This window comes from Acomys russatus, chromosome 15 (assembly GCF_903995435.1).
Source record: "Acomys russatus chromosome 15, mAcoRus1.1, whole genome shotgun sequence".
NCBI classification, from domain to species: domain Eukaryota; kingdom Metazoa; phylum Chordata; class Mammalia; order Rodentia; family Muridae; genus Acomys; species Acomys russatus.
In genome coordinates, this window is record NC_067151.1 from 4,193,468 (window position 1) to 4,221,431 (window position 27,964).

At 35.5% G+C, this 27,964-nt stretch overlaps 1 protein-coding gene across 1 annotated transcript in view; it reads right to left on the reverse strand.

The window, feature by feature from the left end:
* LOC127199602 (inactive N-acetylated-alpha-linked acidic dipeptidase-like protein 2) overlaps positions 1–27,964 on the reverse strand; it is a 356,127-nt gene that overhangs the window by 305,710 nt on the left and 22,453 nt on the right. The window lies entirely within an intron of this gene.

Genomic DNA, 27,964 nt, shown 5'->3' on the forward strand with positions numbered 1-27,964 from the left:
AGATCATTTTGGGCTTGAAGAATGAGAGTCGTCTGCCTCTGCCTCCTGAGTACTGGGACTAAAGTTGTTGGAACTCTGCCCGACACCACCAATCATGGTTTTTGGATGCTTTTGCCACATTGTTATCATTGCACTCACACATTTACATTAAGAATGCTTGCTCCAAGTAATCCCAAGTTGTTCACGGCCTTTTCTGCCCCTGGGTGAGATCCAAAGTGATACCCATCCAAAGCAGTTTATTTTGTAAAACACTTAAGCTCTGTTCTATTTCAGTTGTTTACAGATTAATAACATATGTAACCTCTGCCATGGCTAGGTATACATTAGATGGGAAAAATTAATCACCCAGTTAAAAATTTACATTCACTTAGAAAATTAAACATGTAATTAATGAGAAGTTAAAGTTTATCTTTAAGCAGATCAATACTAAAAGAAAAATCATTTCTTATTCTTACTTAAGTACAAAAATAATAAATAAAATATTGTGATAAAGAAAATTCTGAATTAAATCATATTGATTTTTGCAAGGATTTACTTTATTTGGAAGAAATTGTATAAGCATCCAGGGATTCGTTAAAAATTAATCAACTACAAAACAGCATTCAAATCAACTGTTTCTTATGGATCCAGATGAATTCATAGTGATTATTTTCTACTTAATTACTGATCTACAGACATTTCCATTGGTAACTAAAATAGGTAAAGATTATCAGTCTACTGAAAAACATCTGGAGAAAAATGGTAAGATGTATTGTGGAATGTACATACTTGATTATTGTAGATCCATGTAAGAAAACAGATTAATAAATAATGTCCAAAAGTTTACGGTTTACTTGTTCCCATATTATTTTAAAGAAAACAACTCAAGATCTTTTACACTCAAACTGAAGGTACATTTTTGTGCATTAAGTAGACAGTGTAACATGGAAGTCCTGACAGTGGCTATATGATTTACCATATTTTCCTACCATTATATTATCTACAAAACTTCCTAGTAGATATAAATTAATGTTTTAGATATGCATTTTCAAGTGGTAAAATCCACCTGTTTTTAAGAGCATATATCAATTACTTTGATAATATACAACTATGTCTTGTGTCAAGGAGAAGAACGTTTCTATCTCTCTTCCCAGACAAGTTCCAAGTTTTGTTTTAAGTAACAATTTATCCACAGGTCACCACTGAAAGCAATTATACATTATATTTGTAGGTGTGAGTAAATAATATGTACTCTTTCAGATATTTTCCTTGGCTGGACTGAATCTGTTCTTTAGATTCACCCTATTGTCAAGCATACTGATAATTTGGTCCACTTGCTAGAGAACTAATTTTACACTTCATGAAGAGCTACAATTTGTTCATCATTTGCTGACCAATTTGAAGGTTGTGGCTAGTTTGGGGCTTTCATGTAAAAGTTCTAATTAATGAACACTTATGGAATTTTTTTCCAGTTTGATTTTTTCTTAAATATAGAGAACTAGATACTTGAGATATTTGATGGGTTTATATTTACCTTAAATCGTCAGACTGTTGAAAGTTCTAATATTTCCCACTTACTCAGAAGTTTGCCATTTAGAGCTTCAAATGCTAAATGAAGCCGTGTGTTGCTCAGGGGCTTGTCTTGTCTTGTCGTTTCTCTGCACTCATTTATTCATTGGCTTTACATTCTAATGACAGCCCCCCTTCATCCGCTCCCAAGCTCACCCTCACACTGTGTCCCCCATACTCCCTCTCTTCTTAAGAGAAGAGGAATCCACCTGACATGGCATGTCATCCACTGAGACGAGGCAAGGCAGTCTAGCTAGGGGAAATGGACCCAAAGGCAGACAACAGACTCTGACACAGCTCCTGCTCCAATTGTTAGGGGACCCACATGATGAGCAAGATGCACACCTGCTACAAATATGTAGGAGACCTAGGTCCAGCCCATGCATGAACGGATTGGTCATTCAGGTTGTATGGTGCTCCATGGGCCCAGCTTAGTTTACTCACTAGGTCTTCTTATGGTGTCCATGAACCATTCAGCCCCTCAGCAGTCTGTTCTCCCACTCTTTCACTCTACTCAAGTTGAGTTCTTTATATTCAGGAGGCTTTCTTGTTGTTTGTAAGGCTAATTCACACAGTCTTTTCATTTTCTGTCTTATTAGTGGTATAGTCTATGTTTAAGGCCTTTGTCATGGTTATAAATCAATGCTATTTTCTCTGTTTTAGTGGGTTCATATTTTTGGTGTGTGTGTGTGTGTGCGTGTGTGTGTGTAATGCTGGAGTTGGGACCTCAGGGAATGCGTTGCTTTTGTTGTGGTCTATAACTATGCTCTGCACAATACAGCCTTTTACATTGCCCTAATTATGTCTTTTATATAAGAAACAATTGTAATTATCTTACAATTTAGTATCTATGATTTTCTTCGGTTTGTGTACCCTACCTGAAAAATTTTCCTCATGTTTTTTATATTAAAATATAATTGGTAACAATATTTTACTATTTATTTTCCATTGATTTGTGGGGTCTATTGCTAATTGGCACACAGAAAATTTCAAGTATCCACATCCTCCGGTAGTTGCAGGGAGAATGTTGCTCCCAGAGAGATATCCCAAGCTTAGTATCTATTGCAGGCAGATGGGAGACAAACTGAGCAGATGTTGCAAAGCAGAACTGACTGCCTCCACAGACTGATCTGCCATACCTGCCCAGGAAACACAAGGCTTGTCCCAAATATAGCTATTGGAATGGTGAAAGAGAGGAACAGTTGCTTAGCAGTGTTTTTTTCCCAAGGGAAGAAGGAACCGGGATCTTCTTAGTAGAGTTGATAGAGGCTGGAATTCAGAGCTCTTTAGCTGTGAGATGTTTGTCAGGTCTTTCTGAAAAGAGCCCACCAATAAAATTTAGATACAACTAAATTCCAAAAATTTAGGGACCAGCTTTCACTTGTGGGAGCCTATATGGGCACAATTGACTCAAGACTTAAAATTTATTTGCCTTCTTGATTTTTGCTTGAGGGTTTTGAAGATTTTGTGATGAAATATTTGAACAGGGTGATGGTAACACATGCCTTTAATTCTACTACAATGGAAACAGAGACAGGTGGATCTCTGTATATTTTAAACCAGCCTAGTCTATACAGTAAATCAGGGCATGGCTTCCCTATGACAAAATAAGCTATTTACAAAGACAGCCTATGATACAAATGGATAAATTTTTCCTTAAGATAACTATGTATGTTACTTCTTGTTAATAATGGATTATATATCGTTACTTATCTAAAAGATGGATACATACCAATCTTAGGCTTATGTAAGGAAAAATGATGTCATACTGCTCTAAAAACACCAGCCAATCTCCTTGAAAGTGAGGCTTCCATGGAAGAACCAGTGTCAAAGGGCAATTTGTCCTAAGATATATTCTGTTGGTCAATGTAAGGACCCAAAGATGGGTGGGAAGACAAACATGTATGCTACATGCCTCCCATGTCAAAAAGCTTTTGCATCCTCATTGAGTTGAAGTGCCACACTGTTCTGGCAGCCAGCTTATTCCTCTAAACATGAAGCATTTTCATAAAAGACAGGTTGTGGTCATGCCTGATGCAAAGAGATACATGGACTAAAATGTGACAAAAGTACATGTCAGTGTAGTCAAGCCCCAGAGACTCAAAGGCGACAAGTCATATGTTTAAAGGGCAGAAGTTTCCATTTCATATGGAGAGAAGCTGTGAGATGAAAATAGCTGGAGCATATGTAAAAACCTAGGTACCATATGCCTAGGGTATGAATAAACTCTAAAATTAAATGGAAGTTTATATAAATTTTATTTAAAACATAATGCCTTTTCTAATGCTCAGTGCAATCATCCTGTCTCTAAAACTGGATGCATTCTCTCTGAAAACTGGTAGCAGTCTAGCCTAATACATCAGCCACAACAGATACTAGAGAAGGACGTTTGGAACTATATAATCTTGTTTTGATTTCAATCAGTTAGTGATTGTATGTCCTTTGGTAATGGTAATATTATACTTCCTCTTTGAAAGAGGTTAAAATGAAACAGACCTAGATGAATGAGAGACTGCTATCTTTGGTAAGTCTATACTTACATAAATTCAAACTGCAGAACAAGCAAGTAATTTATATTGCTAATCCCACTATGTGGGAATAGCTCTGATACTGGCTAAGATATGAATGTTTATACATAGCCAATAATCCTTTTGGTTACAGAATTTTTATGACTTATTATTACATGCCATTCTTTGTATGGCATGAATGAAGATTTACAGATGTCTTTCTTCTGTTTATACAAAGAACAGAAAACCAGGCTTAATTGGTTTGTGCATCCTGCACACTTTATACATTTATAACTCCAGAACTGTATAATGCTTATGAGAATTATATGTTTTCAGCAGAAAAGAATTTGACACTGATCCTGGGTCATACCTGGATTCATTCTCCAGGACGCCGAGACACTGACACAACAGGTCCAACATCCTACATGTTCCATCCTCAAGTGGTTTGATTTCTGTTCCTCATCAGTGCCTGCTACCTGGACAGCTTCAAGGAAAGCTACTGATCGCAATTGGTCCAGCATTTCAGATTGTCCCAAATAGGGATATTATTATTAACTTAGTTAACATTTTTCTCTAATGTTATTTGGATGATGATAAAGGCATTCTTCACCCCATAATCAGTGCAGAAGCAGCCTAAAAAGAGATTTATGCCCTGTTTCCCTAAAGTGAGGTTGGATAGGTCATTTTTAATTGTTTCCTTGGGATATGGATGTTTATTGTCATTAGGAGTTGATTATGAGTTATTATTGGTCTTATTGTGATAGAAAAGGAGGTTGGACTTAGGGATTTATCTCTTTTATTTTATCTTTTTTTCTGTCTTATGTATTGAGATAGGGGTTGAAAAGTAAGAAAGAGAATATAGAAAATATATAGAGATGATAGGACAAAAAGTAGATTATTGAGTATGCACCTCAACTTAAGACCTTAATTGTTACTCACAAATTAGGTTATTTTTAATTCATTGGTATACAATTTTGTATAGTAATCCAAAATTAAGTTTAATTTGAATACATTGTATAAGATGCAAATTTAAGGTTATTCTTCATACGCATTATATTTATACTCTAGCATGAAGTATTGTACCCATATTGCACGCTGTTTAGAGTAATTAAGTAATGCAAGTTAATTGTTAGTTGATCAACTCATGGTCATTTCAAATACTAGTATAATTTAGCACAGGAATATACACCCTAGGTTTAGAAGACAGTTATAATTCTATAGATGGATAAAGTCAAAATTATTAGGTGCGGTCTTCAGAAATCTAAGCGACCAACATTATTTTAAGGATTATTTGACTATGTCAACTCATGGCAATACCCAACCTACCTCAAAGGAGAAGATGAGCATCAAAGAAGCTCCTTTTACAGATGTTTTATAATATGGAAAACAAGCCACTGAGCTAAATGCACTCATTTCTGCCACAGACGGAATCCTACCTAACATGGACAAGCTTGGATGCAGACTGAGTCAATGGGCACACTCTGCCATGACAGGGTGAGCAAGCCCTAATAGTTTCTGCTTCACCATATGTCTGCCAGTTATACTGAGTCAGAAGGTTGAATATGATGCTCCGATGTTATAAGTTATTGGACTGAGTGTTAAGGGAGCATATTTTCTGTGTCTTTTTTTTTTTTTTTTTTTTTTTTTTTTTTTTTTTTTTTAATCTCAGAAGCTGCTAACCTACATTTCCTGCTTACTCAGGTAGTTATTTTTATTCCTTTTCAAATCTCTGATAGGGTAAAGATCAGAAAGTTTAGTTTTACAATTAGGCTTTGTTATTCAGGAGTTAAGATGATGCTTTTAGGTCTAGGTAGATCTATTTAGGTTGATAGAGATGAGCTATGACATAGATTGATTTAGGTTCAGAATTTAAGACTCATCAAGACAGAATAAATAATAATTTTCAAGGTTGTCAAATATTTTCTGTTGTTTTCTATATTTTTTATAATTGTTTTTATTGTATATTATTTTTAAGATGTCCTTTTTATTTAGGCAGAAAAGGGGACTTATTGGCCTTTGGTCTAGTTGCTGCCCAAATGAGCAGACTCACATACCACAAACTATTTGTAACCTTGCCTAAGCACTTGTTCCTCTTTGATCAATAAAAAGCCAACATACCAGGGCATGGCAAATGGGATATATGTCGCTCAGGTTCCCAGCTAGTCAGACAGAAAATTTCTTAGGAAGTAAGTGGGAGATAGTTTGATGTAAATTATTAGAAGCAGATGGCATGAGATAGGGTCAGGGTATGGGATACCTGCCCCAATATGGGAGGTAGTTTAGGGAATTAAGATATGCCCTACCCCAGGTAAACTGAGGATATTTTAAAATATAATAGGTGTCTGTGTTTCTATTGACAGCAGGTTAGAAAATCTCACCATAATAATATCAGCCTAATAATAAACATTTATTAGGCCATACTTCTTAACCACAACAGATTCCTTTCTTTGCACCTGTTTGGAAATACACTGATAATGAGCATATACTCATGCTTTAGATTGCATCTGCTAAAGTATAGTTCTTATTCTAATACCAGATTAATTTGAAAAAGTAGAATATATTTTTTCTTAAGATTTAAATATTTCAGAATATTCTCCACAGTTGAGTGGAGAGTGTGATACGACTTTCTCACATACTATGGTGCCTCACATTTGAGGCACATGTCCCCTGGAGGGGGAGACCTGATGGCACTCAGAGGAAGGACAGCAGGTAGCCAAGAAGAGACTTGATACCCTATGAGCATATACAGGGGGAGGTGATCCCCCTCAGGAACAGTCATAGGGGAGGGGAATAATGGGAAAATGGGGGGGAGGGAATGGGAGGATACAAGGGATGGGATAAACGTTGAGATGTAACAAGAATAAATTAATAAAAAAAATTAAAAAAAAAGATTTAAATATTTCTTGATATTCTTTTAGTTAAAATCTAATATTATTATATTAAACTTGCTAAAGTGTCATTAATTATCACTTAGAAATACACAAAATATATTCTTCCACAAACATCACAACTTTTATTATATTGAGCTAATCTTGTCATGTTGACATTCAGCATACCTGTAGATTAGTGTTTTTGTCTCTTCTACTTCCATATGGGGTTTGTTTTATTGAAATGAAAGTGTAGAAAGATTTGAGAGATACATATAGTTCAAGGTTTGAAGTCACTGATTAAGTCTGCCAAAACAGGGCTCAGCTTCCCAATGCCAACACAAATAACATCCAGACAGAATTAGCAGTAGTAGGGAACATATTTAGCTACTGTATGGCATATGAACTGATAAATCAGAATTGATTCTAAGAACCAAGTTGAGAGGTACTGGGATGTATTAGCTCCACCTGAATATCACCGTACAAAGGCTCTTGATGGAGGAGCATCAAGAGAAAGGATGAACAGGGATTGATGGATGGATGAATGGATGACAGATAAGCAGGTGAATTGAAAAATTGCAGCTTTTCTCCAACTCCTTGATTTGAGGCACTAAGATGATTTCTGTGGCATTCCATTTTCATTTTCTTATAATATCCTTTTGTAAATAAACTGAATTAGGAGGAAAGATTCATTTGATTTTATATGGACATGAATGTTTGAATAATCGGACCATAATATGCTGGGAATGTAAGAATAAAATCAATGCTTTTCAGTTTGCTTCTGGCAAGAGTAGGATTTCACACACACACACACACACACACACACACACACACACACACACACACACTCTTCAGCACTTTCTTTGACACAAGTAAACCAGCCGCTTCTTAATGCATTCATCTCTCTAGTAATTGTGCATCCAGAGTAGTATCTTCCTCTCCAAAGAGTGGAAAAAACAAAACAAAACAAAAAGCAAAACAGTGAATGTAGGATGCGTGAGAGACCTGTCTGATAAAACACAAATTTTACAAAGCACTTTGAAGAAATACTGTTAGCTTAAAGTTTCTCTTATGTAGTTTAGGGGATAGTAGCAAATGAAATGATTTTGTTTCTCCACTGAGACTTTAACTTAGAGACTGTCATGGTGCCTTTGATTCCAATGACAGAGTGGGCCTGCATAGCTTCTGACTTTCAGCTACTCTTAAAAGGACACTCAGAACTAAAGAGTTTCTCTGATCAGCACTAACAACAACAGCTGAAACTGACAGTGTTTTAAACACTTGCACCCATGCTATACCTGCCATAGTTTAATTTTAGATAAATGTAGCCACATGAGACTGGTTTTGGGTTTTCTTTTTTTCTGTTCTTTTCTTTCTTTCTTTTTTGATGACCTTTTAAAAAGAAGACTTAATACCATTTGTAAACTGTAAACTTTGTATTTAATTTATGCTAAATTACTGAAAGTAATATAGGTGAATGGAGACTCTAACACTGTATATACTGTACATATACATATATATGTGTGTATACACTGTACACTGTATATACAGTATATATATATGTATATACATATATATGTGTGTGTGCACATGTGTATATGTGTGGACATCCTATTATCCTATGTGCATGTGTGTGTATGTATGTGTATGCAATTCAAACAGTTAGATTGTTAAATAATTCATTCATCCTATCATAAATAGTAAATATATAATAAATTGGGGCAAGAATCATATGCCTTTCAGATAGAAAGTAAAATTAAATAAGCTCTTAGGTAAACAACTAATAAATGGGACTTCATGAAACTGAAAAGCTACTATAAGGCAAAGAACATTATCAACAGAACGAAGTGACAGCCTACAGATTAGTAAAAGATCTTAACCAATCCTACATCTGATAAAGGCCTAATATCCAAAATATGAGTGGAATTCAAGAAATTAAACACCAAACCAAATAACCCAATTAAGAAATGAGGTTCAGAACTAAACAGAGTTCACAACAGAAGAATATTGAATGGCTGAGAAACACTTAAAGAAATGCTCATGTCCTTAGTCACCAGGGAAGAGCAAATAAAAATGACTCTGAGATTCCATCTTACACACATCAGATAGCACAGGCTAGTGAGAATTTGGAGAAAGAGGAACACTCCTCCATTGCTGGTGGGAGTCCAAACTATTCAATCACTTTGAAAAATCAATCTGGCACTTTCTCGGATAATTGGAAATAGAGCTACCTCATGACCCATCTGTTCCACTCCTTGGCATATCTACAAAAGAATCTCCACCACACAACAAGGACATTTGTTCAACTATGTTTATAACAGCTTTACTCATAATAGCCAGAATTAGGAAACAACCTAGATGTCCCTCAGTCGAGGAAGGGATTAAGAAACTGTGGTACATTTACACTATGGAATACAACTCAGCTATTAAAAACAAGGAAAGCCTGAAATTTGCAGCAAGAGGATGGAACTGGAAATGATCATGTAGAGTGAGGTAAGCCAGACCTAGAAAGACACACATGGTATATACTCACTTATATCTGGATATTAGTCAACATGGATGTCCTCTGAGAATCTTCACAAATTGGGGGATTAAGACAAATGCTGGGACTCGCTATTGGACTCCAGGTGAGAGTGGTGTGATAGAATGCAGATGCAGAAAGACCCAGAAGGCCCAGAAAATCCACAAGAAGATCATCAAGGCTGGTTGATCTGGATCCAGGGGGTTCTGCTCAAACTACAATACCAACCAAGGAAAATTCATGCATTAAACTTAGAAATCCCATTCAAATCTAGCCAATGGACAGCACATTATCCTGACCACTTCCCCTGGTAGGGAGGCCTGGTGCACTCAAGAGGAAGGGGAAGTAGGCTATCTGGATGAGACCTGATAGACTGTGATCATATGATGCAGGAGGAGGTCTTCTTTGTCAGGGAGGCCTGGTGCACTCAGAAGAAGGGGAAGTAGGCTATCTGGATGAGACCTGATAGACTGTGATCATATGATGGGGGAGGAGGTCTCCTTTGTCAGAGGTCTAGAGGAGGGAAATAAGGTGAAAGAGGAGGGAATGGGGAAATGGGAAGATACAACTGAGAGGATAACATTTGAGATGTAATCTGAAGAAATTATTTTAAAGTAAAAATGAAATAAAAACATGAGTATTTGGAATAGATTCTGATAAAAAGACCTATTTAATTATTTTGCCAAAAAAGGATCTCAACACTTGTATATTGTTTATTAATATTTTCAGGATAGAGTTAATATTTTAAATTAAATACATCTACAATCCCAATGGAAAATGAATATAAGAAAAGTTCATTGAAATTAATACGTTGTTGCACAGATCACATAAAATGCCTCTCATATAACACAGGTTTTCCTTATTGGCTAGTGACTATGAGGTTTATCTGTAGCCATGGTCATGCATGTCTAGTCCTGCCTGCAGTGTCTTGTTTCAGGGGAGGGGTGTTGGTCTCATTTCTGTTTAAGAAGGACATGTTAAGTACTCAGCTAAACCCCAAATGACATATTTTTGTGGGTGTATGTGCTAAGTATATCCATAAACAAATATAAATTTCCCTCTTTCAATTATATCGCAATTTTAGAAACATCCATCCGGAAGCGGTTATATCATTTCCTGAAAAACAACATACCTTCAACTACTGAGTCCCCTGTTGTGTACTGCCTTGTAGCAGTTGGTTGACCTTAACTATCATGGTACTTGCTTAGGATGTTTTCTAAGCACATTTTGCTATGAGTGTATACAGAGATGAGGAGTTTATCACAAGCAACAAGACTGATTCTTTCTTATTCTTTAAATAGATTGTCTTCATACTAACAAAAAGGAAGAATGACCTGCCCTTGCTCTTTGTAATTTTCGATTGTTGTAGTTTTTTTTTTTTTAAATAACAAACATGTTTAAGTCAAGGCTTAAATGGAGGAAAGAGAGTATTATAAAAATCTTGAAAAATCTGGAATAACTGGAGAGCAGATTTCCAGTGGGGTGACAAATGAAAGATCTACTTTCCAATTCCTTGATGGTCACATTCCTCTTGAGGAATAAATGGATGAATGGGTGCTGATCCCCAAGCCTGCTCTTAACTACAGATAGCACACGCAATAATGTTTAAATGAATGGAGAAAAAGATGATTTTTCCCATCCATCAATTCTCTTTTATCAATAAAGAATAAATAAAAATTCCTGTTAACACAATATTCTAAAATATCCACAAATTTTGTGGTCACATGCTCTAGTAACCTATGTTATGTCTATCTACTCTGTGATTAATTTAGTAACCACATGGTCTGGAAGCCTAAGAGCAGCTTGTGCTATGTATCGTTATTGATATTGCTTACATACACTAATATGTAGAGGATTTATTTGGAGATTTGTGTAAAATGCAGAACCATCTTTTATTATACAGCCCTTCCTGACATTACCACTCTAGATCACTCTTCCTCTCCAAATTTCAGGAAGCAATAAAATACCATGTAATATCTTCTGCCATAAAACATGCACAGATGGCTTGAACTAGGAAATAAAGTGAGACATAATATATGGCTTTATGTCCATAATACACTCAAGCTACAGATTTACTATGTGTTTTAACCAAAATGGAAAGTTTAACAAAAACCACCCCTCTTATATTTTTAATTAAGGAATATTTTTAATCAAAAGCACGAGCACTACATCAGAGTTAAAATGATAGCAGGCACGAATATCTATAGTAAGCAGGCTCAGATTTTAGGCAGCATTATCATGAGCCATAAAGTCTTTAAGCTGGTAAGTGGGCTCATTTTCTGTCCCTGATCTCTAGCTAAAATATTTAATAAAAATTTGTATATTGACAATTATAACAATAAAGGTCTTTTGTTGCTCTATGAGATAAATCCAAGTTTGAGTGTTCCTTTTTCCTGTTGCTTTGCAGGTGAATGTGTTTTTAGCTATGTCTGAGAACCTTTCTATTTTTATGAGTGAAACACAAGTCTAATATAAAGAACTGTCTTTAATGAAATGGCCAATACACAGTGTGAAATTTTGTAAAATGTATGCCCATTGTATCTGGAATATAACCTTGTTGAACAAAATAGCAGAACAAAACCATATTCTTATCTTTAGAGAACTCACTTTTAAGTTGCTACTGCATGCATAAGTAAATATTTTGCATAATTACAATCATGCACTGCTGGAATGTGAATTTTCTACATTTCATACCTAAAATTGGTCATTTGTTTAAATGTGCACTTGCAACAATTAATCACTGTGAGACATGGATTACTAGTCTGCGTAGTGAGTTTAATATTATCTTAAAATAAAAGAGGGACATGTTGAGAGCACCGGGGACACTGTGAGGTGAAATATTACTCTAAATGCATGAAAATTAAAACTCACATCCTTTTTTCTTGGTTAATAAAAAGAACAATGCACCATTTTGAACTAACCACTCACTTTCACTTTACAATGTATATGACGAATAAATTTTACAGATGAATAAATGTGCTTGTGGATGATCTAATAAAGCTCATAGGTTTAACTTGAGTATAAATGTAAACAACTTAATTTCAGACCCTAGACCATTAACTGACATGACTCTTTACTTCACTGGTTAATTATATCACGCTAATTATTATTAAAAATAAAAGGATGAAACAATTTTTATATGAGAGAGAGGGTGGGCAGAGAAGGCAGCTCAGCAGGTAAAGGTGCTGGACACCAAGCTAGGTGATCTAAGTTCACTTCCTTGGAACCACATGGTAGAATGAGAGAAGTGACTCACACAGCTCATCCTGTTACTTTCTTTTTAATGTCATGGTACACTCACCAACGTGCGTGTGTGCGCGCGCGCGCACACACACACACACACACACACACACACACACACACACACACATACACCTCAGGGTAAAAGGCTGTAAAAATATTCCAAGCAAATGGTCACAAGAAGCAAGCAGGCATAGCCATTTTAATATCTAACAAAATAGGCTTTCAACCAAAATTAATCAAAGGGATAAGAAAGGACACTTCATACTTATCAAAGGTAAAGTCAAGTAAGATGACAACACAATTCTGAACATCTATGCTCCAAATACAAGGGTATCCACATTTGTAAAAGATCTGTTAATGACGATTAAACCACACATCAATCCCCACACAATGGTAGTGGGAGACTTTGACACACTTACTGAAGGATAGGTCACTGAAACAGACACTAAGCAGAGAAATAACATCATTAACCAATACAGTGAATCAAATGGATCTAACAGATATCTACAGAAACTTTCACCCAACAAAAAGGAATATAACTTGTTCTCTGCACCCCATGGAGCCTTCTCTGAAATTGTTCACATAGCAGGTCACAAAGCAAGTCTCATCAGACACAAGAGGATTGAAATAATACCTTGTATCCTATCACATCACCATGGTCGTAGGCTACAATTCAACAACAACAGAAGTAATGGATATCCTACACCTACATGGACACTAAACAACTCTCAATGACACCTGCATCAGGGAAAAAATAAAGAAAGAAATAAAGGACTTCATGAAATTAAATGAAAATGAAGAAACAACATAACCAAATTTGTGGAATACATTGAAAGCAGTGCTAAGAGGAAAATTCATAGCACTAAGTGCTTTTAAATAGAAATTGGAAACATCCCACATAAGCAACTTAATGACACAGCTAGAGTCCCTAGAAAAAAAGAAGCAGAAACACCCAAGAGGCGTAGATGTCAGGAAATAATCAAACTTACTGCTGAAATTAATAAATTAGAAACAAAGAAAACAACACCAAAGAATCAATGAAACCAATAGTTGGTTCTTTGAAAAAATCAACAAGATAGACTAACTGTGAGCCAGACTAACTAAAAGGCAGAGAGACAGTATCCACATAAACAAAATCATGAATGAAAAGGGAGACATAACAACAGACACTGAAGAAATATATAGAATCATAAGATACTTCTTCAAAGGCATATATTCCATAAAAGTTGAAAATCTAAAAGAAATGGATGATTTTCTTGATCACTTCCACTTGCCAAAATTGGGTGAAGAACAGGTAAACTAGCTAAATAGTCCCATTTCCCCTATAGAAATAGAAGCAATCATTGATAGTCTTCCAACCAAAAAAAGCCCAGGGCAGATGGTTTCAGTGCAGAATTCTACCAGACCTTCAAGGATGTGCTAATACTGATACTCTACAAGCTACTCCAAAAGATAGAAATGGATGGAACATTACCAAATTCATTCTATGAGGCCATAGTCACATTAATACCTAAACCTCACAAAGACCCAACAAAGAAAGAGAATTTCAGACCAATTTCTCTTATGAACATCGATGCAAAAATACTGAATAAAATACTTGCAAAACGAATACAAGAACACATCAAAGATATCATTCACCATGACCAGGTAGGCTTCATTCAAGACATGCAGAGATGGTTTAATATACAGAAATCCATCAATGTAATCCACCATATAAACCAACTGAAAATAAAAAACCACATGATCTTCTCCTTAGATGTAGAGAAAGCATTCAACAAAATCCAATACACATTCATGTTTCAAGTTTCAGAGAGATCAGGGATACAAGGCAAATACCTCAACATAATAAAGGCTATTTACAGCAAGCCAATAGCCAAAATCAAATTAAATGGTGAGCTACCCAAGGAAATTCCTCAAAAATAGGGAATAAGTCAAGGCTGCCCACTCTCTCCATATCTCGTCAGTATAGTACTGGAAGTTTTAGCCAGAGCAGTAAGGAAACAAAAGGAGCTCAAAGGGGGTCAAAAGGGAAAAGGAGGAATTCAAATTATCCCTATTTGCAGATGGTATGGTAGTGTACATAAGTAACCCCCAAAATTCCACCAGCAATCTACTAGAGTTGATAAACACCTTCAGCAAATTGGCTGTAAACAAAATTAACTCAAAAGGGTCAGTAGCCTTCCTACATACAAAGACAAACATGCAGAGGAAGAAATTAGGGAAACTACACCCCTCATGATAGCCACAAGCAATGTAAGATATTTAGGAGTTACTCTAACCAAGCAAGTGAAGAACTTGTTTGAAAAAATTTCAAACTGTGCAGAAAGAGATTGAAGATGACATCAGAAGATGGAATGATCTTCCTTGCTTGTGGATTGAGAAAATTAGCATAGTAAAGTGGCCATCTTACCAAAAGCAATTTATTTTTTAAGGATATTGAAAGTTCAATTCTCAACTTCATATGGAAAAACAAACAAACAAAAAAACCAGAATAGCTAAAACAATCTTGTACAATAAAAGTTCCTCTGGAGGTACCTGATCTCAAGTGTACTATAAAGCAACACCAATTAAAACAGCATGGTATTGGCACAGCAATAGCCTGGTTGATCAATGGAATTGAATCAATGACCTACATATGAATCCACACACATACGGTCAGTTGATTTTTGACAAAGAAGCCAAATCTATTCAATAGAAAAAGGATAGCATCTTCAACCTATGGTGCTGGTCTAACTGGATGTCTACATGTAAAAAAATTCACTTGGATCCATATTTGTCATCATGCACTAAACTCAAGTCCAGTGGATCAAAGATTTCAACATGAAACCAGAGACATTAAATCAGAAGAAAAAGTGGGGAAAATCCTGGAACACATTGGCACAGGAGACAACTTCCTAAACAGAACACCAACAGCCCAGGCCTTAAGGTCAACAATTAATAAATGGGACCTCATGAGGCTGAGAAGCTTCTATAAGGCAGGGGATACTGTCAACAGAACAAAGAGACAGCCTACAGACTGGGAAAAGCTCTTCACCAACCCTACATCTGACAAAGGTCTAATATCCAAAATATATAAAGAACTCAAGAAAGTAGACACCAACAATCTAAATAACCCAATTGAGAACTGGGGCTCAGAACTAAACAGAGAATTCTCAACAGAGGAATATTGAATGGCTGAGAAACACTTAAAGAAATGCTCTACCTCTTTAGTCATCAGGGAAATGCAAATCAAAACAACTCTGAGATTCCATCTTACACCCATCAGAATGGCTAAGATCAAAAACTCAAGTGACACCAAATATTGGCACGGATGTGGAGAGAGAGAGGAACACTCCATCATTGCTGGTTGGAATGCAAACTAGTACAACCACTTTGGATATCTATCTGGCGCTAACTCAGAAAAATGGGAATAGGGCTTCCTCAAGACCCAGCTATTCCACTCCTTGGAATATATCCAGAAGATGTTCCAGCACACAACAAGAAAATTTGCTCAACCATGTTCATAGCAGCCTTATTCATAATAGCCAGAACATCGAAACAGCCTAAGTGTCCATCAGTAGAAGAATGGATAAAGAAACTGTGGTACATATACACTATGAAATACTACTCAGCTATTAAAAACAAGGAATTCCTGAAATTTTTGGACTAATGGATTGAGCTAGAAATGATCAAAATGAGTGAGTTAACCCAGAAGCAGAAAGACTCAAATGGTATATACTCACTTATATCTGAATACTAGCCTACAAAAGCCTTCACTTACCAGGAAACTGGGAGAGAAGGGAGGACATCCTATTGGTACTCTAGATGAGAGAAGCATGGGAGAATAGCTAAGTAGAAGGATCCAGAGGGTCCTAGAAACCTACAAGTAGAACATTATGGTAGGCAGATTTGGGCCAGGCGTCCCGCTCAAACTAAGGCACTAACCAAGGACAATACAGGTGGTAAACTTTAAAATCCTACCCAGATCTAGCCAATGATCAGAATATTCTCCACAGTTGAGGGGAGAGTGGGATATGACTTTCTCACGTACTCTGGTGCCTCACATTTGACCATGTCCCCTGGAGGGGGAGACCTGGTGGCACTCGGTGGAAGGACAGCAGGTTACCAAGAAGAGACTTGATACCCTATGAGCATATACAGGGGGAGGTAATCCCCCTCAGGAACAGTCATAGGGGAGGGGAATAATGGGAAAATGGGAGGGAGGGAAGAATGGGAGGATACTAGGGATGGGATAAACATTGAGATGTAACAAGAATAAATTAATAAAAAAAATTTTTTTAAAGTAGAGCATGAGTTAACTCATAATAAATTTCTATGAAAAATATCTATGGAAACCCATAGTTAGTAACCAAATTTGAAAACAGAACTTTAACAAAACAAGACTCTGGATGAAAAGACAATATTGCTGTAAGAATACAAGGATTATTAAATGAAAAGCAGAGATAGATTCTTCTGAGTTTATTGGTCAGTGAGGCCCCCATTGACCCAAATACAAGACAAGCTGTTGGTATTGCCTTTGCTTGCTCACAATACCTACATCGTTAAGAGCTTAATAACACAGATACCACACATTTTGGCTGCAGTATATAAAGACGTCAATATTAAACATACTAGCAAACATCATGTCTACTGTATAGATTTCCTAGTACTGGAAGGTGCTAGGAATTGTGCTATACAGGCTATTGAGGAAAAAATACTGTGGTCTTAACCAGCAGTGACCCTGACTTGCCAATTAAGACAGCCCTACTAGTACAGGGTGCATTGATTTCTGTGGTTAACAGAGCACTTTCAGATAGATTTGGTGTCTGCTCTGCAGTAAGTGATTTCATGCCTGGCATTACAATCCTGGTGAAAATTCCATGCTTGATGAGGTCATCAGTCCTACATTAGAATCTTCTAGGGTTACTGTGCTAAATAGTTAGGCTATCAAATTGCTATCTAAATATTTGTGATATAGTAAAGTAGACACAAGGAGATCCTTCTTTCAATCATAGACACTTCATTTTGGAATAGACAGCAGGTAAAAGAGAGACACATATCTGGTTAAATTACCAGAAGCATGAGGCTCAGTTCTCTGTCCCAAGTAAGACAGCTATATAAACACACTTCACTCCTACCAGGACTTATGAAAGAGGATAGAAAAAGAAAATAAAAGCTGGAGGTTAGGGAGGACTGCTATGAAATGCTGTCTTGTGGACATTATGGGTCTACTTTAGTCATGATTCACAGCACCTGAGGTTTCCTGAACAAGATCAGGTCAGTAAAATCTCCAATATTGAGGAGGTATATAATCTCCATGTCCAGCCTTAGTTGAGAAGCTAGTGGCAGTTGTTGGTTTTGGAAGGCAGAGAGAGGCATTCTTTTAAGAATAGGCCAATGATTGGTATCCCATAATCTAGTGGATGGCACACTCCACATAAGATGCAGAATTAAATGCAATTATTCGATCATTTGTAAAAGAAGACTTGAAATTAATAAGAAGGGGACATTATTGGAGAAAATAGGAAAAACTGACAGGGAAATGGGGTACATATATGATTATATTTTATTGTATATATGTATAAATTCTCAAGAATAAATAACATCTTTTAAAAATGATATAATTAAATATAAAGTCTGAGATGTGCACTTTAATTAATGAAATAGTTCATAACATCAAGTTACTTAGGAAGTGTCAGTTGATGTGAAAAAGATGATGCTTTGGGGGGGTAGCATAGCAAGTAAGAGTATATACTGCTCATTTAGAGGATCTGAGTTGTGATCCAGGGTGATATTTATCTCAGCGGGCACCTGAGCTCATATACATATACCCACTATCCTGCACACATCCACATAATTAGAAAATAATAAAATATATCTTTAAAATGTTTTAGGTTGAGTAGATAGATTTGTCAGCAAAGCAGCTGTCCTGAAAGCATAAGAGATTTAGGTGAGATACCTAGTACCCACTTATAAGTCTGGAATGTATAGAAACCAACCAGTAATCCCAACACAAAGGGGGTAGAGATAAGGGCCACTCAGAATAAGCTGGTTAGGTAGCCTAGACAAACTAGATTCAGTCTCAGAAGATAGTAAGAATGAATAAAGAGCACACTCAACACCAATTTTGGTTCTCCACAGGCACATATGGGCACATGCACCTCTGCACACATACACACATTCTCTCTCTCTCTCTCTCTCTCTCTCTCTCTCTCTCTCTCTCTCTCTCTCTCCCTCACACATACACACACACACACACACACACACACACACACACGTACATTTGTTCAATTGATGAAAACATCCACAAACACAAATATATGCATCCATTCACCTGAAAAGACATTTTATGCTACATTCTAGGAAGGAGAAGCAACAACCAGGATTGGCATATGCTAGCAGATGTGTGGCTCTCAACCCTCCATATTTATCTGATGTCAAATACAGCAGGCTGAGTGCATCATACATAGCTGTGATCAAGTAAATTGCTAGAAGCCAATTTCACACTAAGATGATAAACATGGTTATTAACAGAAATCAGGGCCTGTGGTAATCAGATCATCTGGGTTAATTAATTTTCACTGTGTCACAAAAATTTCTTGAGATTGGAATGGTGTCATAAGACAGGAGCAGGGCATTTCAAACATTGTTTTATGTCTCCTATGTGCTCAACATGAAATGGTCAGGGCTCTGGTAACAGGATTAACTGCTTTTGTTTCTTGTGTCTGTAAACCTACATAAAAATGCATTGTTAGGTGGTTGTTTTTTCAGCCTGAAACAAAAAAAAATTACAATAACTGTCATCATAAAATGAAAGAACATCAATCAATTTTATACTAGTAAACGGACTTTAGGCTTTACACAAAGCAACATAATTCAACTCTACCGCTCAATGGAAGGGCATCTACACTCTCTACATGTTGAAACTGTATCAGTGAAGATAAGACACAAGCCCTAATATAATACCCATAGAATACAAACAGAGTTTAATAAGGATTTTTGAAGAGACAATGTAAATTCTGATAAAAGCAATTCAACCATTGATAAAGATTTCAATTTATAGTAAAATCAACACTCATTGAGAAAGTAAATTCAATTGCTAAATGAGATACACAAAAATGTCTGAGATAATTTTAAATGGATGCATCCCAAGAATAGATGTTTACCTGAGCTTTAGCTTATGTTTCATGAAAATGAACTGAGTAAGTGAATGAGTGCTAAGGCCTCTATTTACAAAACGGGCATAGTCCTTTATCTCTTAGGTCACAAGCCTTCATTCATGAAAACATTATGAGCTTCTCTCTCTTTGGGTGTGTATGGTGGGCTTCTTGCCAGTATAAAAAATGCACATGGTTACTCTACCGTGCCTACTAAACATGCCTCTACATTTAGAGAAATGACAAGAGCTACAAGTTCAAACTAACAAACAAACAAATTAGAACAGATGACACACTAAATAGCATGGTAACTCAACACCTAAAACACTTATATTTCATTATTTTTACATAACCTAAAATATAAATATAAAATATATCTATAATTAAGTCTATGTTCTATATTGGAAGAGGATCTAATTTTGTAAAACATAATAATACTGTTATGGTCTGGAGATCATTTTTTAATATTCTCTTTTTCTGCCTTTTTTATTCATATTTAAAATCCATAAGTAGTTTAACTACATTTTTTTCAGATTTACACATCACTTTTTTAACCATTCCTCAATTTCTTTCATTCACTTTAAGATTCAGAAAAGCAAATGAAACCTAAAAATCTAATTAAAAATATATACTTACAAAAGATCGTTCATTTTATGTACTTTTAAGAGTAACACAGTAATTTTCTATTTGTTGCCTTCTATTCTTTTCCTTAAATGGGTTGTCTTATTGTGTCACAGTCTTGATGTGCACCCTCAACCCAAATCATTGCCATTTTCTTTTTCTAAATGAAATTTGATTACAATTTCTTAGGATTGTGACATAATGGAGCCAGAAGTAAATGCATTTATACTGAACCTAAATCCTAGGAGGGAATGGATATTAGCCCACTAGACACTTCTTTGTTTATACTTGTATATTAAAAGTATGTTTTAATTCTTTCTGCTTCTGGGTTAACTCACTCATTATGATCATTTCTAGCTCAATCCATTTATCCACAAATTTCGGGAATTCCTTGTCTTTAATAGCTGAGTAGTATTCCATAGTGTATATGTACCACAATTTCTTTATCCATTCTTCTACTGATGGACACTTAGGCTGTTTCCATGTTCTGGCTATTATGAATAAGGCTGCTATGAACATGGTTGAGCAAATTTTCTTGTTGTGTGCTGGAACATCTTCTGGGTATATTCCAAGGAGTGGAATAGCTAGGTCTTGAGGAAGCCCTATTCCCATTTTTCTGAGATAGCACCAGATAGATTTCCAAAGTGGCTGTACTAGTTTGCATTCCCACCAGCAATGAAGGAGTGTTCCTCTCTCCCCACATCCTCGCCAGCATGTGGTGTCACTTGAATTTTTGATCTTAGCCATTCTGATGGGTGTAAGATGGAATCTCAGAGTTGTTTTGATTTACATTTCCCTGATGACTAAGGAGGTTGAGTGGAGAGTGGGATATGACTTTCTCACATACTCTGGTGCCTCACATTTGACCATGTCCCCTGGAGGGGGAGACCTGGTGGCACTCAGAGGAAGGACAGCAGGTTACCAAGAAGAGACTTGATACCCTATGAGCATATACAGAGGGAGGTAATCCCCCTCAGGAACAGTCATAGGGGAGGGGAATAATGGGAAAGTGGGAGGGAGGGAAGAATGGGAGGATACAAGGGATGGGATAAACATTGAGATGTAACAAGAATAAATTAATAAAAAAATTTAAAAGTATGTTTTAATAAAAAAAGAAAGCAATCACCAACACTTAGTCCCAAACATGTCTAAGTTTTATAATAATTTTATCAATTTCAGTTATTAATTAGAAAGAATTTAAACATGCAATGATATGCAGTTAAATCAACATAATTCTGGAGGATTTCACAGCAGCCCAGCAGGCACATTGTACTTTTACAATGAACGTTCTATAGGCATTTATCAAATGCTTACTATACTCTATAAATTTACTCATTTTTTATTGGCTATTAAACAAGCATGCAGCCTAAGATGATTTTTATAAATAATTCATAATTATTTTCAAGTTACAAATTTTTATTCAAAGAAAGATTTAACAGCAACACTTTAGTGAAGAATTTAAGTGAGAATTTTGGTCTATATTAAATTAACTCAGAAATTCAAAGGTTCTATGATATCTAAGGCACTCTGGTAAAGAGCAAATTCAAGTGAATTCACCACATGTATTTTTTTGTTTAGAGGGCTTAGGATATGTCTTCCTTCGTGCCACTAATCTGATAAAAAGTTGATTTGTATGAAGAGTTATTTAAGTTGAAATAACTACATCCAGTCCACTGGGTGATTTTTACTATAATTTGCGGACAGAATATCAAGTGACACTTTTTGCCTGTCCTTCAAGTTGAATGTTGGACAGCTAAAGTGGAATGGCCAAGTCCTATAATTAGTATGCCTTATTGAGTAAGAGCAAAGATGATTGAAAGAGTCTTCATATAAATGGAAACTTGTGTCCAAATGGAGAGCTTTTCTTGAAAGCACTCAATCAGCTCCCATGCAACAAGGGCTAGTTTGACTGCTGCTGAGAGACAGAACCATTTCCAGGCACATGTTGAGAATCTTGGCTACATTTTGCAGTCAATTACTGTAAATAGATGTTTTTGTTTCAAAGAATAAAATAGAAGTACAGGTATCACACAGTGAACACTCACATACTCATCATTTTCTTCAACAAGTTGTAACTGTTTTCACAGTTTCTCTAATATTTCCTATTTTTTTCATCCTGAAACATTTGAAAATAATCAGAAAGTTTATTTGTTCAGTTGTGAGGAACAATGCCTGAGACCACAGCAAGGCAGAAAAGTTGTCTAAATATTCTTGAATAAAGGTAAATTCATAACTATGAGGGTGAGAGTATGCTGGGTTTGAAAGGCAGACATTGCTATCCCATTATGGACTGGAAAATGTTAGTGAAGTTGTTCTTTCAAACTCTGAAGCTTTGTTCATTGCTCAACAATCACTATTCTAATACAGGATTTGAGACCATAAGGAATGTCTCCTTGGAGATCATATATCAAAAAGAAAGCAGAAACAATACACAAGGACTTTTCAAATAACTATCTTTAAAAGTATCTCTGAAGCTTTAGTCTTTGGTAGCATGAATAATACTTTCCTACTACCATGAGCACTACTAGTAAGGGTAAAGAATCTAGGTAGGCACCAGTTCAATCTCTATTAGCAATGAATTCTGTAGGTGTTATCTTTAGGAAAAAAAAGCCTTACCATCAGTTTGTGGAAAACAACAATAGCTTTAGCAGTAGCATGGGTTATTTGGAAGTTCTCATGGAGTTTTTGGGCCAGCAACTCCATTAGATATAATCCATTCAGAGCTGGAGTCTTCATTTAATGATGACAGAAGATCTTTTGGGTCTCTATCTCCCTTGTTATTTTGTAATTCCACCGATATCTCCTTTACATATGACTGTTTTAGACTTTTTCTACTGTATGAGATTTCCATATAAAACCACAAGTGGCCCTAATTTCAACCATTTCCCCCTATATTTCATCCCATATCCTTCTCTTATCTCTTTTTTATTTATTTCATTTCCTTTTAGGAAAGAGAAAGAAAAGATGTGGTTTTACATGGGAGAGGAGGTTAGAAGGATCTGAAAAGAGTTATGGAAGGGAAAACTATAATTAAAAATATTACATGCCAAGTATTCTCAATAAAAGAAAAAACTGAAATAATAAGTATTCTTCACCATGCTTAAATTCATCATCATCTTATTCTTCTCCTCAACATTTTATTAAAAAACAACAAAAAAATTACTATTCTAAAAATTTTAAAGTACCAATAAAATACTCCATGATATTCTGCTATAAACAGGTTACTATTCTGCTCATTCTCCTTCAGCAGGAAGAATACAAAGATCCATAGCCACATGTTATATAAAAAGTGTGCAACCTTGGAACACTCAATGCTCAGTGCAATCTCTTCCATCAAATCCCTGCCCACAAGGTTCAAGAGCCCTGAGGAAGAGAAGGAACAAAACGTATAAGAGTCAGAGGGTACATGTGAAAGTCATATCCCACTCTCCACTCAACTGTGGAGAATGTCCTGTCCATTGGCTAGATGTGGGTAGGGGTTTGAAGTTTAAAGCCTGTATTGTCCTTGGCTGGTGCCTTAGTTTGAGCAGGACCCCTGGGCCCAAATCTGCCTACAGTTATAGGGGAGGGGAATAAGGGGAAAGTGGGAGGGAGGAAAGAATAGGAGGATACAAGGGATGGGATAACCATTGAGATGTAACAAGAAAAATTTAAAAAAAGAGTCTGAGGAATTGGAAGGTACCAAGAAAACAAGAACCTCTAAATAAACACGAGCAAAGACAAAGATTGAGGAAGCATGCACAGTGCCTTCAGGGGTCTGTACCAGGTCTTGTGTATATATATTATGGCTTCCAGTTTATTGGTTTTTTACAAATTCCTCGGTGTGCAAGCAAGTAAGACTCTAAACGTTTTGCCTTCTCTTGAGCTCTTTTTATTGTTTGTCTTGTCAAACCCAGATATAATCATTTTTGTTCAATCTTATTATATTTTATTTTGTTTTATTTATTATTATTATTATTATTATTATTATTATTATTATTATTATTATTATTGCTCCTTAGAAGCTTGTTTCTTTTCTAATGGAAGACAGAAAGGGATCTAGATGAGTGGAGTGGTACAGGAAGGACTGGGAAGTGTAAAAAACATAGTAGTATATATTATATATGATAAAAACTGTTTTCAATGAAGGGGGGAAATAGAGAAATCCTTCCACAATTAAAAGAAAAAAAGAATCTTATAATCTCAGACATAAAAATAATAAAATATATTTTATTATACTGCTTTGTCATCAATTATTGCTAAGACAGCATGGAGTCACACCACAAAAAATATAAACATTCATATTAAGTAAGGCAAATTAGAAAAGTTTTAAAACATAAATTACAATAGTTTAGGAGGTTCACTGAACTGCTACTCAAAATGTGTATATTCAGGTTTCAATTTGTTTTGATTACAAATTCTTCTTCTATTTCTTTACAAACTTTTTGGTTCTGATAATATGAAAGCATAAGAAATGATGAATAATCCTGAATATTGTAATGGTATTTTGAAATTGTTAAAAACTTATTTTTATTGTTCCAAAGCATGATGGCATTGTACCAGGATCCAGTGTCTTGTAGCTATGTCTTCTGTACATTTAAGAACCTATAGCTATACACCCAGGCACATTGAAACCTATAGATCACTACTATTAACTCATACAGAATATCTTTGCATACAAACATCACAGAACATTAATTAGGGCTAATTTGCCTCACTGTATTTACTATTTTGTAAAACAGTTGCATTATTTATCTAAGAGGATAGCTTAGATGACCTCTGATTGAAGTCATATAAAATTTCTCAATAAGAAAACATGTACAGTTGAATAATTCTTAATTGACTAAAAGGATTAAATACATTTTAATAGATCTAACAGTATAATTTCAACAAATTCTTATTTTAGCAATTGTAAGAAAGTTTTGAGTTAGGAGAATGTATAAAACTGAACATATATTTTGGTATCATCAAGAATGTAAGGCAAAGAGGTGTCAAGGAATCCACAGGAAAACCCACAGAGTCAACTTATCTGGACTCATAAGGGGCCACAGAGTGTGAAAAGCCAACCAGGGCCTGTACGGGACTGACCTTGGCCCTCTGCACAGATGTTGCTATTTGGTAGCTTGATGTTTTGTGGTACTCCTAACAGTGGGAGTCAGGGCTGTGTTTTACTCTGTCGCCTGCCTTTGGGACATCTTTCCTCCTACTGGGGTTGCCACCATTACTCTAGCCTTAACATAAGAGGAGGTGCCCAGTCTTACTGCAATTTGATATGAGAGGTCTGCTCTTTTCTGGGGAGTAAATGTCAGGTAGGAAGAGGGTATGTGGATTGAAGGACTTGGTGAAGAGAAGGCAGGGGAATCTGCAGTCTGGCTGTAAACTAATTAATTAATTAATTAACAAAGTTATAAGGCAGAGCATTAAATTATTTTATTTATAATGGAAGTTGTATTTTCAACCATATGAAAGAAGTTTAGTGTTCATAATTTCATCAATAATTTCTTCTATTAATTCATCATAGACTTCCCATTACTGAGGCAAACTTATGGCAGAATAATGGTTGCTTATTGTAATCCAACACACAGTCTTTAAATTTTTTCTCTTAAACTTTATACAGTTCCTCATCTTATATAAGGCAGTCAATCATACAACTTTATAAAATTAACCCATGAGATTAATGCACATGTTCATTTCTAGATGTACACACATAAGCACTCTAGCTCTAGGCTGAAAACCATATTGATAGTTTAAATAATCTATGGAAGTATAGCACTATAAATTAGAAAATATATAACTGAAAATAGAAAAGCTGATATTTTCTTCTAAGAATATACTGATATCATTTATTAATTATAAGTATTAATCTAAATTTATCTAACCTAGTTTTGTAAATTAAAAGAACTACTTAATTCTTTTAGTTTTTTTCTCATACCAACTTATTTAAAATGTGGGATAATTCTAATAATTACTAAAACCATTAATATTGAGCTCTAAAGTTTAGACATATTATCATAATATCAAAATTATTATTAATTTATTATTCATTTAAGTAGAGGAAAAGAAAATTATATAGTCCATAAGGTTACCAGGTGTATTCTAAAAAGCCATGTGAGAGAAATTTATAAAATAATAATTATTTGTAGACAATGATAAATGGAAATGCAGCAAATAAAATGTAAATTTTTTAGCTCTAATAAAAGCTCTCTTAAAATATGCATAATTCAAACAAACAAACAAAAACCACATTGAATTCTTAACTATATTATGCATGGGCTTTAAAACTTTCTCGATAGCTTTTACATAAATAGAATGTATGTATATTAGTGAAGGAACAGTTAATGAAAATGTATGAGGTCAATAAATTTAGTTGTATGTTAACGGTTACTAATTAAAATAATTTTTTATTAAGGAATGGTTGTTTCAGAGTTCAAGGAGAGTATTTTGTAGTGTATTAATAGTTTGTATAACTTAGTAATTTGTTGTAAAATTTGAACCAATACTGAATTGATGTTTAGCTACAGTGCATCCTATAGTTTTTACTTTACTATATTTTATTATTTAAAACAGTTACTACTTTTAAATGTCTTTTGATCATATTGATTTTTTCTGTTGTTGGTCAGCTGCTCCTGAACACGAGACCTGACTTGGATTGGTGGATATAATACAGTGTCCCTCCACTGGAGAAAATTGAATTTCCCTCTCCTAGAAGGTATAAGTGACAGTTATTAACCTTTACCCTAGTAGCTAGGTACTTATTCATTCATTTCTTCATTACCTTTTCAAAAGTACAACAAAGTAAAATATAATAAGATAAAGCAAAAATTATCACATCAAATTTGGACAAGATAAACCAACAGAAGGAAAGAAGCCCAAGAGCAGTCACAGGAGTCAGAAACCCACTGCTTCACACACCCAGGAATTCCATGAAAGCACTAAACTGGAAGCCATAATATGTACACAGAGGACCTGCTACAGATCTTTGCAGCAGGCCCTGTGATTGCTACTTCAGTCTTTGTGAGCTCAGATGGGCTTTGCTCATGCTAATTAAGAGGACCAGTGTTTTCTTAGTGTTCTCTATCCCTTCTGGATCTTAAATTTTTCTGCTTCCTCTTCTACATGGTTCCCTGATTTCTTTTTTTTTTTTTTTAATTTTTTATTAATTTATTCTTGTTACATCTCAATGCTTATCCCATCCCTTGTACCTTCCCATTCTTCCCTCCCTCCCATTTTCCCCTTATTCCCCTCCCCTATGACTGTTCCTGAGGAGGATTTCTTTCCCCTGTATATGCTCATAGGGTATCAAGTCTCTCCTTGGTAATGGTTCCCTGATTTGTAAGGAGAGGAATTTGATAGAGAAAGCCCTTTTAGGGTAGGGGCTGTCAAGGTATCTCATTCTCTGTGTAGTGGTTGTCTATTGACCTCTACATTTGTTTCAATATGCTCCTGAAGGAAGTGTCTATGACGATAGTTGCATAAGGCACTGATCTATGACTTCAGTAGGATATTATTGGGAGTCATTTTATCACTAAATATTTATGACAC